Source organism: Pinus tabuliformis, chromosome 1_2 (assembly GCF_031772625.1).
Source record: "Pinus tabuliformis cultivar Carrire ecotype Pingquan chromosome 1_2, CPIR1, whole genome shotgun sequence".
Classification (NCBI taxonomy): domain Eukaryota; kingdom Viridiplantae; phylum Streptophyta; class Pinopsida; order Pinales; family Pinaceae; genus Pinus; species Pinus tabuliformis.
In genome coordinates, this window is record NC_142298.1 from 725,004,137 (window position 1) to 725,017,748 (window position 13,612).

Below are 13,612 nucleotides of genomic sequence, written 5' to 3' on the forward strand. Positions count from 1 at the left end.
GTTGTGACTAAGTATGGGTTAGAGCTTCTCATTGAGTAGAGAGATAGGTTATTCACTTATAGCTTGTGCTCAAAGTGCGAAATAAATTGTAATACATTCTCTTTTCATCTAAACTAATTCAAAGAAGAAGAAGGGTTTTTCCCAGTTGGATTCCCCTAGAAAAATATTTTGCATGTTTGGTTTTTCTTATTGCTTGTTTGTGAATGTTATTCTAAGTTGTGAATTAAATTCCATAGATTAGTAGAGTAGAATTGTGTCTCTTGATTTTACATCAAACTTATTGAGAAGTTGAAATTCTGTCACCATATTTTGACATGGTATTAGAGTCGGATTCACATTAGAACAAGAATTTCGAAGTTGTTCCCCAGGAAGTTCACATTTGCAGCTTAGTGTAGCAAGATCTCTTTAGAGTTGTGAAGATGACCTTCAATGGACTAAGATTAGAGTATGACTTGGAAGGAAGATCGACTTTCATGGCATGGAATAATCACATGGAGGTAGTGCCTGATGACAATGGATTATTGGAATATGTCAAGACAAACATTGCAAAACCAGGATCATCTAATGCACAATACCTAGCCCAATGGAAGAAAGATGTGGCCAAGGTGAGGATAATTATCTTGGAGGGATTGCGATATCACATTGTCTCAAATATCCATGGGAAAGAAACTCCTTTTGCAATGTGGAAGGCACTAACAAAGCTATTCGAGAGTAAAAGTGACCATAGAAAATTGGCCCTCAAGAAAAACTTTGAAATATCAAGATGCAGAAGAATGACACTATTCTGCAATATCTCACCATATTTACATAAGTTTAGGATGATCTTGGAGTGGTTGGTGTGACTATTGTAGAAAATGACCTCATGAGCCTAGCTCTTTTAGGCCTTCCCAAAGGTTGTCATAGGTACTAGTACTCGGTGAATGGAAGGGAGAATTTAATGAAGTGGGAAAGGTTGTGGTCTAATTTGGTTCAAGAAGAGTTCAGGAGAAATAACTAGGATGGAACTTCATCCAAAGTAGAGGATGACGAAAATTTTATATTGGTTGGAAAGGGAAATAAGGGAAAAGGGAAGAAGTCTCAAAGAAAACTAGAATCTAGCCAAGGGGGAAAGAAGAAAGAATTGTTCAAAACAAAATACTTCAATAGTCATGAATCCAGGCACTATGCTACAAAGTGTTCACACAAAAAATCTATCAAGATGAACTCAAGAGGAGAAACAAGTGAAGCATTAGCTTCAAAATTCGAGCTAGACTTCAACCTTATCACATGCATGGTCGACACTATGATGGGGATTGTGTGGTGCTTGGATTTGGGTTCCTTGTTCCACATGAAAGGGTGTAGAGAGTTTTTCAGTGACCTAGAGGAGAAATATCTCCAGATGCATATCGAGATTGGTACAGTAACTTTTAAGAGGGAGTCAGGATCCCCTCTTCACCTCAAAGATGTCATGTTTGTTCCAGGCCTAAACGAGAATCTCATCTCTATATAAATTTTAGAAGACTGTGGTTATAATGAGATCTTTAGTAAAGATAAATCCTTTCTAAGACACATAACCATTGGATAGGTGAAGTAGATCAGGGTTCGTGTGGAGAACTTTTATAAATTTGATGTGGAAGATTGTGTTGCATTAAGTAGTAACGTAGAGAAAGTGTAGAGTCGCAATGTTGGTCAACTATCAAATAAGAGAATGTACCATTTGCATCATGGTGCCTTAAATATTATGAAACAATTAACCATTGGTCTCCCTAAAAGAATACTTGGGCAGAAGGATGTTTGTAAAGGTTGTACCTTGGGGAAGTATGTGAAATCCACATTCCATGATCAAGACAATTAAGCACATGTAGTCTTGGACAGAGTCCACTCTAATGTTTTTGGACCTTTCTCAACAGCCTCCACTTCTAGACATAAGTACTATGTTATTTTTATTGATGTTTTCTTAAGAAAGTGTTGGACCTTCTTCATGTGGAAGAATGATGAGTCATTACGAAAGTTCGTATAATTCAAGGCACTAGTTGATAAAGAGATCTACGAGAAGGTGAAGTACCTTAGGAGCGATAATAAAGGTGAGTATGTTTTGAATTACTTCAAGGAATTTTGTGCCAAATAATGAATACAAAGAGAGCTGGGAGCTCCCCAAATCCCATAGCAGAATGGGGTCGATAAGCTGAAGAACTGGAGCATTGTGGGAGATGTGAGAACTATGCTACATAACCAAGGCCTACCACTATATTTGGGGGCAGGGGCATGTAACACAATAGTATACTTGTAGAACCAAATGTTGAAAATAACAATGGGAAATGTTAAAAAGAGAATCCATAAATTCCAATTTAATTTGTCCTTGAATTAAATTGAAAATTAAAATTGAATTCTATTCCCATAGCAACTTGTAAATAGTTAATTTAGTTTAATTAACTTAATTAGATAATGAATTTCGAGTTGGAAGTCTTTCTATAGTCATGTATATGTTCTCCCTAAGTTTTCAGGGTCCAATGTGAGTTTAGATTGAGTGGGAAGTTAGATCACTCAGTTTACTAAGTTAAGTTCAATTAAACTAGTTCCAAACTGTTTGAGGAACTAATAGAGGACTAATATTCAATTGGTACACTAATGAATCCACTAGTGCTACTCTAGTTAACTGAATATTTTGTCATGAGAAACTCATGCATGTCGATTCTGAGAAAGACCCAATTGAGACTAGAGTGTAGGTGCAGTGTATTATCAGTGGTATTATTTACTAGTGTAAATATCACGCATGCATCAAAGATTGATCCTATGTTTGGATTGTGCAATTTTGGAAGCATGAATTCCCTTTAAATATAGGTCATTCATTCTAGGAATTACGCAAGAGATCAGGAGCTTGGAGAGCTACATAATTGGCTAAGTGCTGGCCAAGAGCTAGCTTGTGAGCTGAGAGAGTTGAGGATACTTGTGCAAAATTGTTCTTATGTTATGTGCCACTGAATTATTTTCTTATTGTTCCTATTGTTTTCATTGATCCATTGGCTTCCACTAGTTGAAATTAGAAGTAGATTATTGTATTTTTCTTTAGTACATTGCATGAGCTTGTGAATCTACAGGATTTTCTACATGGTATTAGCACTCAAATTTTTTTTTGGGTTGCAAGTTTGCAAAGAAGATTTGAAAATTTTGTGCAAAAAATTTGCAAACAAATAGCAGATTTGGGTTCCTTGGGAAAAAATACCCAAATTCAACAACAAAAAATTCAGTTGAATTGGAGTTTGGATGAAGGAGATATCGTTGATTTAAAATCAACGCTTGTATTTCAGAAAATTTCGTGATGGTGGGACAAACGAAACAAATCGGTGTGCTAGCCAAGAACATGTATGCACTTGAGGTAGAAGATGCATGCAAAGCCTTGAGGAGCAAGGAAAAGGTTAGAGACTTGGTGGTTGAGAGGAAGAGTAAATTACCTCTCAACATGCAATCGCAGAAGTGGTAGTCTCAGACAATTGTGGAGCAGCCACATTTAGAGAGGCTAAGAGGAGACTGAGTGCAAGTATCCACTCATGCAGAGACATACAGTAGGGGGGGAATTTCGATCCAGGTGGGTAGAGGGTGCACATGCAGCCATACCTCTAGGTGTGAGGTGGGGCAATGTGAAGTGATAGTCCCAAGACGGCCGAAATTGGGCAAGGTCCATTAAGAGGTTTTATCTCATGGATTATACCTTGCTACAGGAGGCCAAAGTACATAGTAGGAGGAATCAATGGCCATTGATCCAATCAGAGAATAGAGTGACAGAGGCTAGAGTAGTCACATATTGAACAGTGCAAAGAAGGTTTGACAATAGTGCAAAAAGGTAGAATCATCAGAAGTCCAAAGTTTTCAGTTGACAGAGGCAATAATAGTCAGAGACTTTGATGATAGATGCATGATACTAATTCAGGTTGGATGTCTTTTTTTTATGGAGTTGTTGTAGCAACAACACTAGAGATAAATGTTGCATGCAAAACATTCCAAAGGTTTAGGATTGGTATCAAGTTGAATTCCTTTCTTGTTGAGAGGGAGTGTTGAAAATAGCAATAAGAAATGTTAAAAATATAATCCAAAAATTCTAACTTAATTTGTCCTTGAATTAAATTGAGAACTAGAATTGAATTCTATTCTCATAGAAACTTGTAAATAGTTAATTAAGTTTAATTAACTTAATTAGCTTAAGAATTTTTAGTTGCAAGTCTTTTTTAGTCCTGTATATGTTCTCCCTATGTTTTAGGGGTCCAGTATGAGTTTAAATTGAGTTGGAACTTAGATCACTCAATTCACTGAGTTAAGTTTAGTTAAATTAGTTCCAAATTGTTTGAGGAACTAATAGAGGACTAACAGTCACTTGGCACACTAATGCATCCACTAGTGCTACTCTAGTTAACTGGAGATTCCCTCATGAGAAACTCATGCATGTCAATTATGAGAAAGGCCCCATTGAGACTAGAGTGCAGGATCAGTGTACTATCAGTGGTATTATTTACTAGATTGTAAATATCATGCATGCATCAGAGATTGATCCTATGTTTAGATTTCATAGTTTTGGAAGCATGAATTCCCTTGAGATACGAGCTATTCATTCTAGGAATTACATAAGAGATCAGGAGCTTGGAGACATGCAAAATAGGCTAAGTGTTGGCCAAGAGCTAGCTTGTGAGCTAAGAGAGTTGAGCATACTTGTGCGGAATTGTTCTAGTGAGAACAAGCTTTGTATATTCACTCATATTTTGTATCTTCACTCATATTTCTGATATATAAAATACAGATAGAGAGGTTCTGAGTAGTGGCTACCAAAGATACATCTTGTGTTATGTGCCATTAATTTATGTTCTTCTTGTTCATATTGTTTTCATAGATCTATTGGTTTTCGTTGGTTGAAAGTAAAAGTAGATTCTTGTCTTTTACTTTAGTACATTGCATGATCTTATGAATCTATAGGATTTTCTACACCAAATTCCTCAGTGGATTCTTGGTATGATTACACCAAAGGAGGTTTCCTCAGGGAAAAATCTAGATGTGTCTCACTTCAGAATTTTGGGAGCCTTTATTTACTGCCATGTCTCCAAATATTCAACAAAGAAGCTTGTGCCCATAGTAGAGTTGAGAGTTTTTGTGGGTTACACTGAAACTCCACAAAAGTGTCGTGTGTACTTACCTTCCCTTAGAATGACAGTTGTGTGAAGGGATGTAAATTTTGATGAGGATAAACCTATTGGGCATGGAATCACCCCAAGGAATGTTTTGGGGCTCAAAGCCCAAGTTTTGACCCAATATTGTTGTAAGGACTCCACGAATTGTGGGCTCGGAGTGCGAAATGTATGATAGAGTCACAGGGTTGTCCACCCTAGTATTGTAATGTAATGTCAGCCTACCCATGGTCTGCGGACCATGGGATTGTATAAATAGAGCGAGGCTCTAAGTGTAAAAGAGAATGGATGGAAAAGTAGAAGAAAAGAGTAAGAGTCTAAGTGTCTAAGTGTGTCTTGGGTCGTAGAGTAGGAGAAGGCTCTGCAGCTAAGTGCGTAGAGGTCTAGTAGTCCACAGCTGTGTGCGTGGACCCCTGCAGCTGAGTGCACAGGGTGGAGTCAAGTTTGTAACCAAGGAAGAAAATAATAAAGAGAATTTTTATCTTAATTTTTTGTATCTGTTCTTGGGTTATTACATGTTTGATATAAATTGAAAATTTATTTGTTTATTCACTCCGTGCACCTGTATGAATGATTTATATTGCTAGCTATACTTTAACGCATACAAGTAGGTTAAGTTAATCAACTAACAGTGGAATACTAGCAAGGACTTGGGTAATAACAGTGTTCAACCCCCGAGTAGGGCTGTGCAAAGGTAGCATCTCAGGCTGCGAGGTACAGGTAAGTGTGCGTGGTGACGTGCACGTAGGGTTGAACCGCAGACCACTTGAACTCATCAGACATCTCCAGGGTGTGGAAACTTGGTTCTAGCACCCTCCCATACTACTTCGGGTGAGACCTCAGTCCATGCTGCGTGGACTATTGCTGAAAGGGCCAGTAGTACCAATTTTTGTTTGGCTAAATCACCTCTAAACCTGGGTCAGGCACCAACAATCCAACAAATGGTTGCGCTGTTGGGACCAGGATCTGCATAAGGGATGTCTAATGTCACTGGAATTCGACAAAGAAAGAAATTAAAGAGTGGTTGGACAGGAAAATTCACAAGTTTGCGGCACAGGAAAATAGGAATCCACGAGTATTGAAGGAAGAGTGGTTAGATCGCTACTTATATACGGAAATCCATGAAATTTTCTTTGCATCCTTCCCCTCTGGGTTGTACGAGTGGATCACAAAGCTAGCAAACAGTCAGGGAAGGTGTAGGATTAACAAACCTATTGTGTGGACTGTAGAGTTGGTGTTCAAACTAGAAGCATTGGAAGATAAGATCACGCACGTTGTGGACCATTGGCTCGATCGAATTATATGAGGGTTTATCACTGAGTTTGTGCTAGATACTTCAGTCAGCTATAGCGAGGCAGAATGACACTTCCTCAAAGGACCACGAAGTAAGTACGTTAAATCTTTGAACACTTGGATTAAGATGCTACTGTGTGAAAAGCAGGTTATGCGAATAAATTGATGTTTGGGGCTACGCGAAGTGGGAGGATCTACAGAAATGAAAGTAGTGCAGAGATAGAAACTAGCCCCTTGGTTTCACCTCTACAAGAAAGCAAGGAAGAGCTCGCGAAGGTTTCACCAAGAAGTGTGATCAGTCTAATAAGGCAGTGAATTCCATGCATACCACCCCCACCTACACCACCACCATTTTAACCCTCTTCACCCCCATCTCTACCCACACCACCTCTGCCACCACTACAGTTCAATATGGCAAGCGCAATAAATTTTTCGTTGTTCAAAGGAGTAGGGAACGAAGATCCGGACCAATTTTGGTTCATGGTAAAGGCTGTATGGGAAGCACAAGGAGTCATGGATGACAATATAAATAAGGCAACGTTGATAAGCACGTTGTAGGATCACGCACTGACGTGGTATATTAAGCATTCCAATGACAATCCAAACACAAGGATCGCGGATATCCAAGCTGCACTAAACAGGGACTTTAGTAGGCCAAAATCAGAGACACAGTCGATTATCAGGTTTAAGGAAATCATGATGCTTCCAGGCGAGACCCCCTAGGAGCTGGATCAGAGACTAAAGGGTATGATTTGTGAAGCCAACATGACCTTAACAGATGGGCAGCACAGCACATGGTTTGTAGTGTCACTAACGCTGCATCTAAGGACCACGTTGTCATAGCAGAAGCTATCGACTCAGGCTGAAGCTTTGGACATCACAATGAGACTATACGAGACCTTGATACGAGATCCTAACCTTGGAGTGCAACAGATCCACATGCAGTTGAAAAATTTGTGTCTTGAGATGCAGAGTTTGAAATAAGATAGGACAACTCACCGAGAGGTGCGCGAGGAGGTATGGTGCATAAAGTGTAAAGTCCAGGGACATGACAAGGGCCATTTTCCAATATTTGCGAACTACCTGGCGGGAGGAGGACCAATGCCATTAAGACTAGAGGCACAAGCAGGACCGAGTGTGGTGCCTGCATTATGGTGTGCAATTTGTCAAATAGGAGGGAAGCATGATACAGATAACTACCATCTATTACAGAAGTATACGTAGACATCCCAACAGTTGTTCTATAATTTCTGCAGATCATTAGGCCATGATGAGAGCACCTGTGGAAGTTATGAACGGATGGATCAGACTCCTGCCTACAAAGTTCAGACCAAAACACAAGCCCTCAATCAAAATGTAGGAATGGCGCGCACTAGATTTCAAGGGCGCGAATGCAGTCAAGGTGGAATGGGACCAAGAAGGGGATGCAGACAACTAATTTGTTACAATTGTGGAGGGCTAAGGCATTATGCTAGTGATTGTAAAAATCCGATGACAACATCATGTAAATATTGTACCCAGTTTGATCATGACATAGAGGACTGCCCCACACTGATAGCGATGTTGTGCGATAAAGGAACACTCCAACCTCCACTAACTCAGAACCTGTAATGATGAGTTCTGAGCCACGCGAAGAGGACCCAAATGTAAATATTGTGCTTCGAAGTGGTATTACGACAGGAGACGAAAAAGGTAAGCAACCAAAAGAGAGTGTCTGGGTTCACAAGGCTCCAACAAAGGAACCAGAGTTCGATTTGGAGCGCACGAAGGAGACATTCATGGAAGCTAAGAAGAGCTTCATGGAGGCCTCCACTTCAGGTAGTAAAGACAAACTAGAACCAAAGATGGACCCATCAATGCTCACTACCTTTCTAGAGACAAGCATGACATTGTTGCGTGACAACAAGGTTATGAAGGGACTGCAAGAACTCATCACTAGATGTGTTGGGTCAGGAGAACCCCGCGTAGTGTGGAAGCTTGGGAAGCACACAACGCAAACAGGAAGGGAGATGAGATTAACTGCGCAAATCGGGGAATATGAAATGGATAAAGTGATTCTGGATCTAGGATTGGACACGAACATCTTGCCAAAGCAAACATAGGAGCGCATGGGCAAACCTGCGTTGCAATGATCTCCTATTCAATTGTGAATGGAGAACCAGTAAAAGATTGTACTGATGGGAAGATTGCAAGGAATAATGATAGATATCGAAGGTGTGAACGCGCTTGCAGATTTCGAAGTGATAGACATTGTCGATGATAGCGATCCCTATCCCGCGCCACTATGAATAGATTGGGCCGCTAACATGAATGGAGTGATAAATCTAAAGAAGCTTAAGATGATTTTTGAGAAAAGGTCACTACGCATAGTGATACCTTTAGACCCTGCAGAAGGATCACGCTACACAGAGCAGTGCGTGATGACGAGAGCGAGGATGATCTAAACTGTATCTACAAGATAACCACTTGGGAATAGGATTGGGTGAATCCTATAGCGGATGGCAGGATTTCGTGGGAGCACGAAAGCTCTTGCAGATCAAATTTGGATGAGGAAATAGAACAATTGCAGAACCATTTGCATGAGGTAACCACGCTCAATTACAACATGATGGTAAGATCATTGTGCTGTGTGACAACAGAGGTACGATATCTACCTATGTATAATGGGTTGAGCGAGGTGTATGATTTCTTGAAAAAGTTTGAAACAGAAGTACCGGAACAACAACATTTTGACGCTCTGAAATGGACACTGCACGCTACGCCCACAAAATGGTGCGGTATACATCAAAGAAGTTTTGAGGATTGGCGTGAATGTAGAAGGATAATTCTCATACAGTTTGGAAAGCCTCAGCTGAGGATGAAAGCTGGGTATGATGAGTGAAATAGCATGTGTGCCCACATCTCCACATGGGTACAAGCATATGGTACACAACCTGAACGAACGCACACCATCCTCATGATAGGAAACAGGGCCAACAAGAAGGAACAGGCAAGGCAATGGCGTGAATGATGAAGTATGATAAAACCAAGAACGCTGAAGATTATCTGTGTGGAAGCCTTTGACAAAGTATGTGAAGTACTGAACACGGTCCACCATGTGAGATGCACTAACTGGGACTTGCACGTACCAATGGTTCTATGGGTTTATAGGACTGTGTACAAAACTCTAACCATGTGGGCACTTTTGATGTTGAAGTATGAAGCAGATGTTGTAATCCCTATGGAGCAGGCAAAGCCTAGTCCATGCATGACAACACCCGTAGATACAACGGTTCGCAAAGACCGAAAAGAAGGAATCACACAACCGCAAGAGACAGAACACATGAGACTTGAAGAAGAAATCCAACAAGGTAACCTTATACTTCGTGAACTTGAAAAAGAAAGGGTACGATTAAAAGAGAAAAACGCTTTGATGAATATGGAAGTCAAGAAGCTGGAGGGCGAGATAAAGGAAGAGTTTCTCGCCGAATAAACTAGGATGGTAAGGCAAGGTGCGTACGATCATATTGACAAGTTTGAGAACTATCGTCGTAAATTGGTTAGTCTGATGCCTTGGCTTGGACAACATATTGCTAAGCGTAGTGACCAAGGTAGTGCGTTACAAATGATGAAGTGCGCAACCATAGAAGGTGAGGATTCTCCAAGAATCGTGATGGTGGATAGGATGGCGCTCCACACAGGTGGTGTGCCCACCTGACTAGCCAAGGGAAGGATAGTCTTAGTGCTCTAGGTAGTTGGAAGGGAGCACGAGACTATAAAACATCCTACCCGGGAGCTGCGCGATGTTGGAGATGCACACAAAAGTAGAGAGTCACAACGTCCATGACAACGCACAAGGGATTGTGCTGCCACATGGATTGGCCAAAAAGTGACCATTGAAGTCACTGTTCATGATGAGATGATTGACTTGAGGCCAAATGGAGTGGGCGACGGACATTTAAGATGCAATTTATGGGCAAGATTTGGGAAAATCTACCACCAAGAACGCATTGATGAACCAAAATTGGGAGGAATGGTCGAATTCGAATTCAAAAGGTTCTATAAAATGCGAAGGGCTGCCCAACAAACAACACTTGGTCATTTGATAAATGAGCGATTGAGCAGAGCCCTAAGCATTGTGATCTGAGTGTTGATTGAGCCCCTGAATTCGCGAGTGACAGATTACGGCCCAGATACAATGACAGCAAATAAGGATGGTTTGGGAATAGAAGAGGTAACCACCGACAAGGCCGCGTGTGCCCTAATTTTGGAGGATGTTCAAGAAGGTGTTGAGGTTGTGGTAGAGATCCCCAAATCACCGCGTATGCCAAGACCCAAGAAGGATAAACAAGAAATGGCTCCCATACACGTGTCCCCAAGGAACCTGTTGCGCAGAAAATTATGAATGGAGGAGGAGGGGAAAGTTGTCATGATAGAAACAGATGAGGAAGAAGAATATTTGAAGGCCCTTATCATCACAGAGGAAGAAGACGAAGGTATGGATGAGGATATTCAACCTACACATTCTGCGACAAAACATCCCGCATATGTCCCCCCACGAAAAGGGAAGGCCAAGGTGCCCAAGGACCTAGATGAAACCAAGAGTTTATTCCAGACCTCGCTCCTCCCAGTCGGCATTGTGTTTGAAAGCATGCACCTGGGCCACGTGCTAACCATAAAGTTTGAAGATTGGGACCTTTCCAACCATAAAAAGTTCACTCACCTGGATATCGAGAACCTCATGAAGCAGAACACCGTGGGGGTGGTGACAACGTTAGAGCCGCGGAAGTGGCTGCGTGGAGTGGAAAAGGCCGGGCTACTGAACTTGCTATGGGTGTCACATTTCCACCATGCCCCAATCACCATTTTCATCATCAGGTAGGTGCTCTACCTTGTGTATGATGGGTATCTATGGATGGCGTAGCTTATCCCCATCATGGCAGACCTAATCCATCACATTTCTTGGCTACCATACAAAGGAAAGGACCCCGTGACCATATCGGAAGGGAAGGGTAGTGATTTGGCCCTCGTGGAGGCCACGAAGACAAAGTACAAGTTGGAGAAGAAGAAGATGGGTTACACACTGGCCAAGCAGTGTGCGGAGGGGGTCCAGTTTAACTAGGCTGAATTCCTCTATACACAATTCTTGAATAATTGTAGTGAAGCCAAGGAGCAGGGTAAAAACTTTCACTATGTGTGGCTATTGCTATCCATAGTACTCGTAGCGGGGGAACTATTGGAGGACAGTCAATTCCCCACAATTGACAGAGATTTACCAGAGGCCATGAAGCAAACTTCGCTCTGGGCCACGAAGGATGCGACAAGGATATACGACAACAAGATCCTCTGGGTTCTCATGGAGATGAACATTCAAATGTGGATCAACTGGAACCACGCTTATTGCCCATGGTGTACAACAGTCTGCATAGTTTTGTAGAATTCAAAGCTGACATGCATAATATATACATCAGGGCGTGAAAGGATCCGATGAAGCAGTGGAAAAAGATAACCTTTGTAGCCATTGACGATGCAATTTTCATTGTCTTAGAGGCATGGCCTCTGAAATGGCACGCCCTAGATATTGCAGAACTCGAGAGGGTAGCAACACAAAAGAAGAAGGACGATGCCAAGCTACCTGTCACAGAGTTGGCTGAGAAAAGGGAGAAAGAAATAGCATTAGTTGAGGTATAGGGAGTGTGGGAAGTGGCACAAAAGGCCATCGAGTAGAAAAAGGTTGCAGAAGTAGCACAGGAAGCAACTGCGAAGGCTGGCGAGGGCCAAGCAATGCCCTCGCAGGGGCAGAAGGCAGAGGAAGCAGAAACAACAGAAGGGAGCACAGACCCAGGGACTGCATCCACATAGTTGAAGCACCCACACATGGCAGAGCGAGAAGGACCGAGGAATAAGGTCAAGGCCTTGAAATTGGCCATTGACATAATCACCCTAACCAAGAGTGATCTCCATGACATCGGTGAGACAGTGCGTGATGTCACCAATGAGGCTCTTTAGGATTTTATGCAAGAGCACCAGACTATGTTAGGGGCCCTCAGGGTGTAGTTGCAAGAGTTACAGGTGCATCCCCCTCAGGTGGGTACCCTCTCAACCCACTTTGCAGCAGGATCCTTGGCAGTAGAGCAGATGTTGTGTGCACGAATGGCAAACATAATAGTGTTTCTAGAAGTGGCCCTAGTGATAGGGAATGAGGCTGATATATTTTCAGTTAGCATGATGAAAGGCGTTGGTCCTAATCTGGTTTTCCTTCCACGTGAGACACTATATTTCTGATAATATGGGATAACGGTAAAGTTGTGCGCTAGGAAGAGTCGCGCAATCCAAGTCCTCAGTGAGCAAAAGATAAACATGGAACAACTCATCTTGTAGAGCGACAAATTGGTGTTGAAAAATCAATAGTTGGTGTAGGTGGTAGGCGATGCTTGCCGCAGTTTCCCAGAGATGGTTATCCCAGTAGATCTACCAACGGATGTGCGGATCCATAGACTAGTAGCAGGAGTCCGTGAGGCTAGGGAAGAAACGAGAAAGATTTAGCTGGAGCTGAATCTTCAGATCGTCGAGCTATGGTTAAAGGCACAACCATCCACTCCCCTAGAAGTTAAAGAACAAGGCGCTAATGCTATCACAGCAGGACTGGAGGAAATCATAGCTGTAGTGCGAGATGGTACCAACATGTTGGAACAAGCACTTGAGGTCCTCATAACTCTGTAGGAGGAACCCGACATCTAGCGCTTGGAGACAGAAGTGTGAGAACTCCAACAGAAATATGACAGTGTCCAAGGAACTACACAGATAGTAGTCCTCACCTAGAGGCTTGCGAGGATGCAGCAAGTCAAAGCACTAAAGGAGCAGGTGTACGCGGTGCGGCACAAGGAGACAGTTCTCAAAGCATGCATTCAACCTTGGATTGACGAGGCCTTCACTATCACAAGGAAAGCTCGCACACATACAGGGGATGCAAAAATTAATGCAGAGACACACCCCAGACACAGAGGTCTTAGAACAACAGATGCAGCAGATCCAGCAAGAAGTAGCTCAGTGCACTGCGGACCTCAGCACAGTTCGAGAACAGCTGGAGGGACTCTGTGCCAAGATCGTTGCGCTGACCGAGTGACTCGAGGGCGAGTCACGATGTTTGTGTTGGGAGCCTGTTGGGCATGAAATCCCCCCAAGGCATG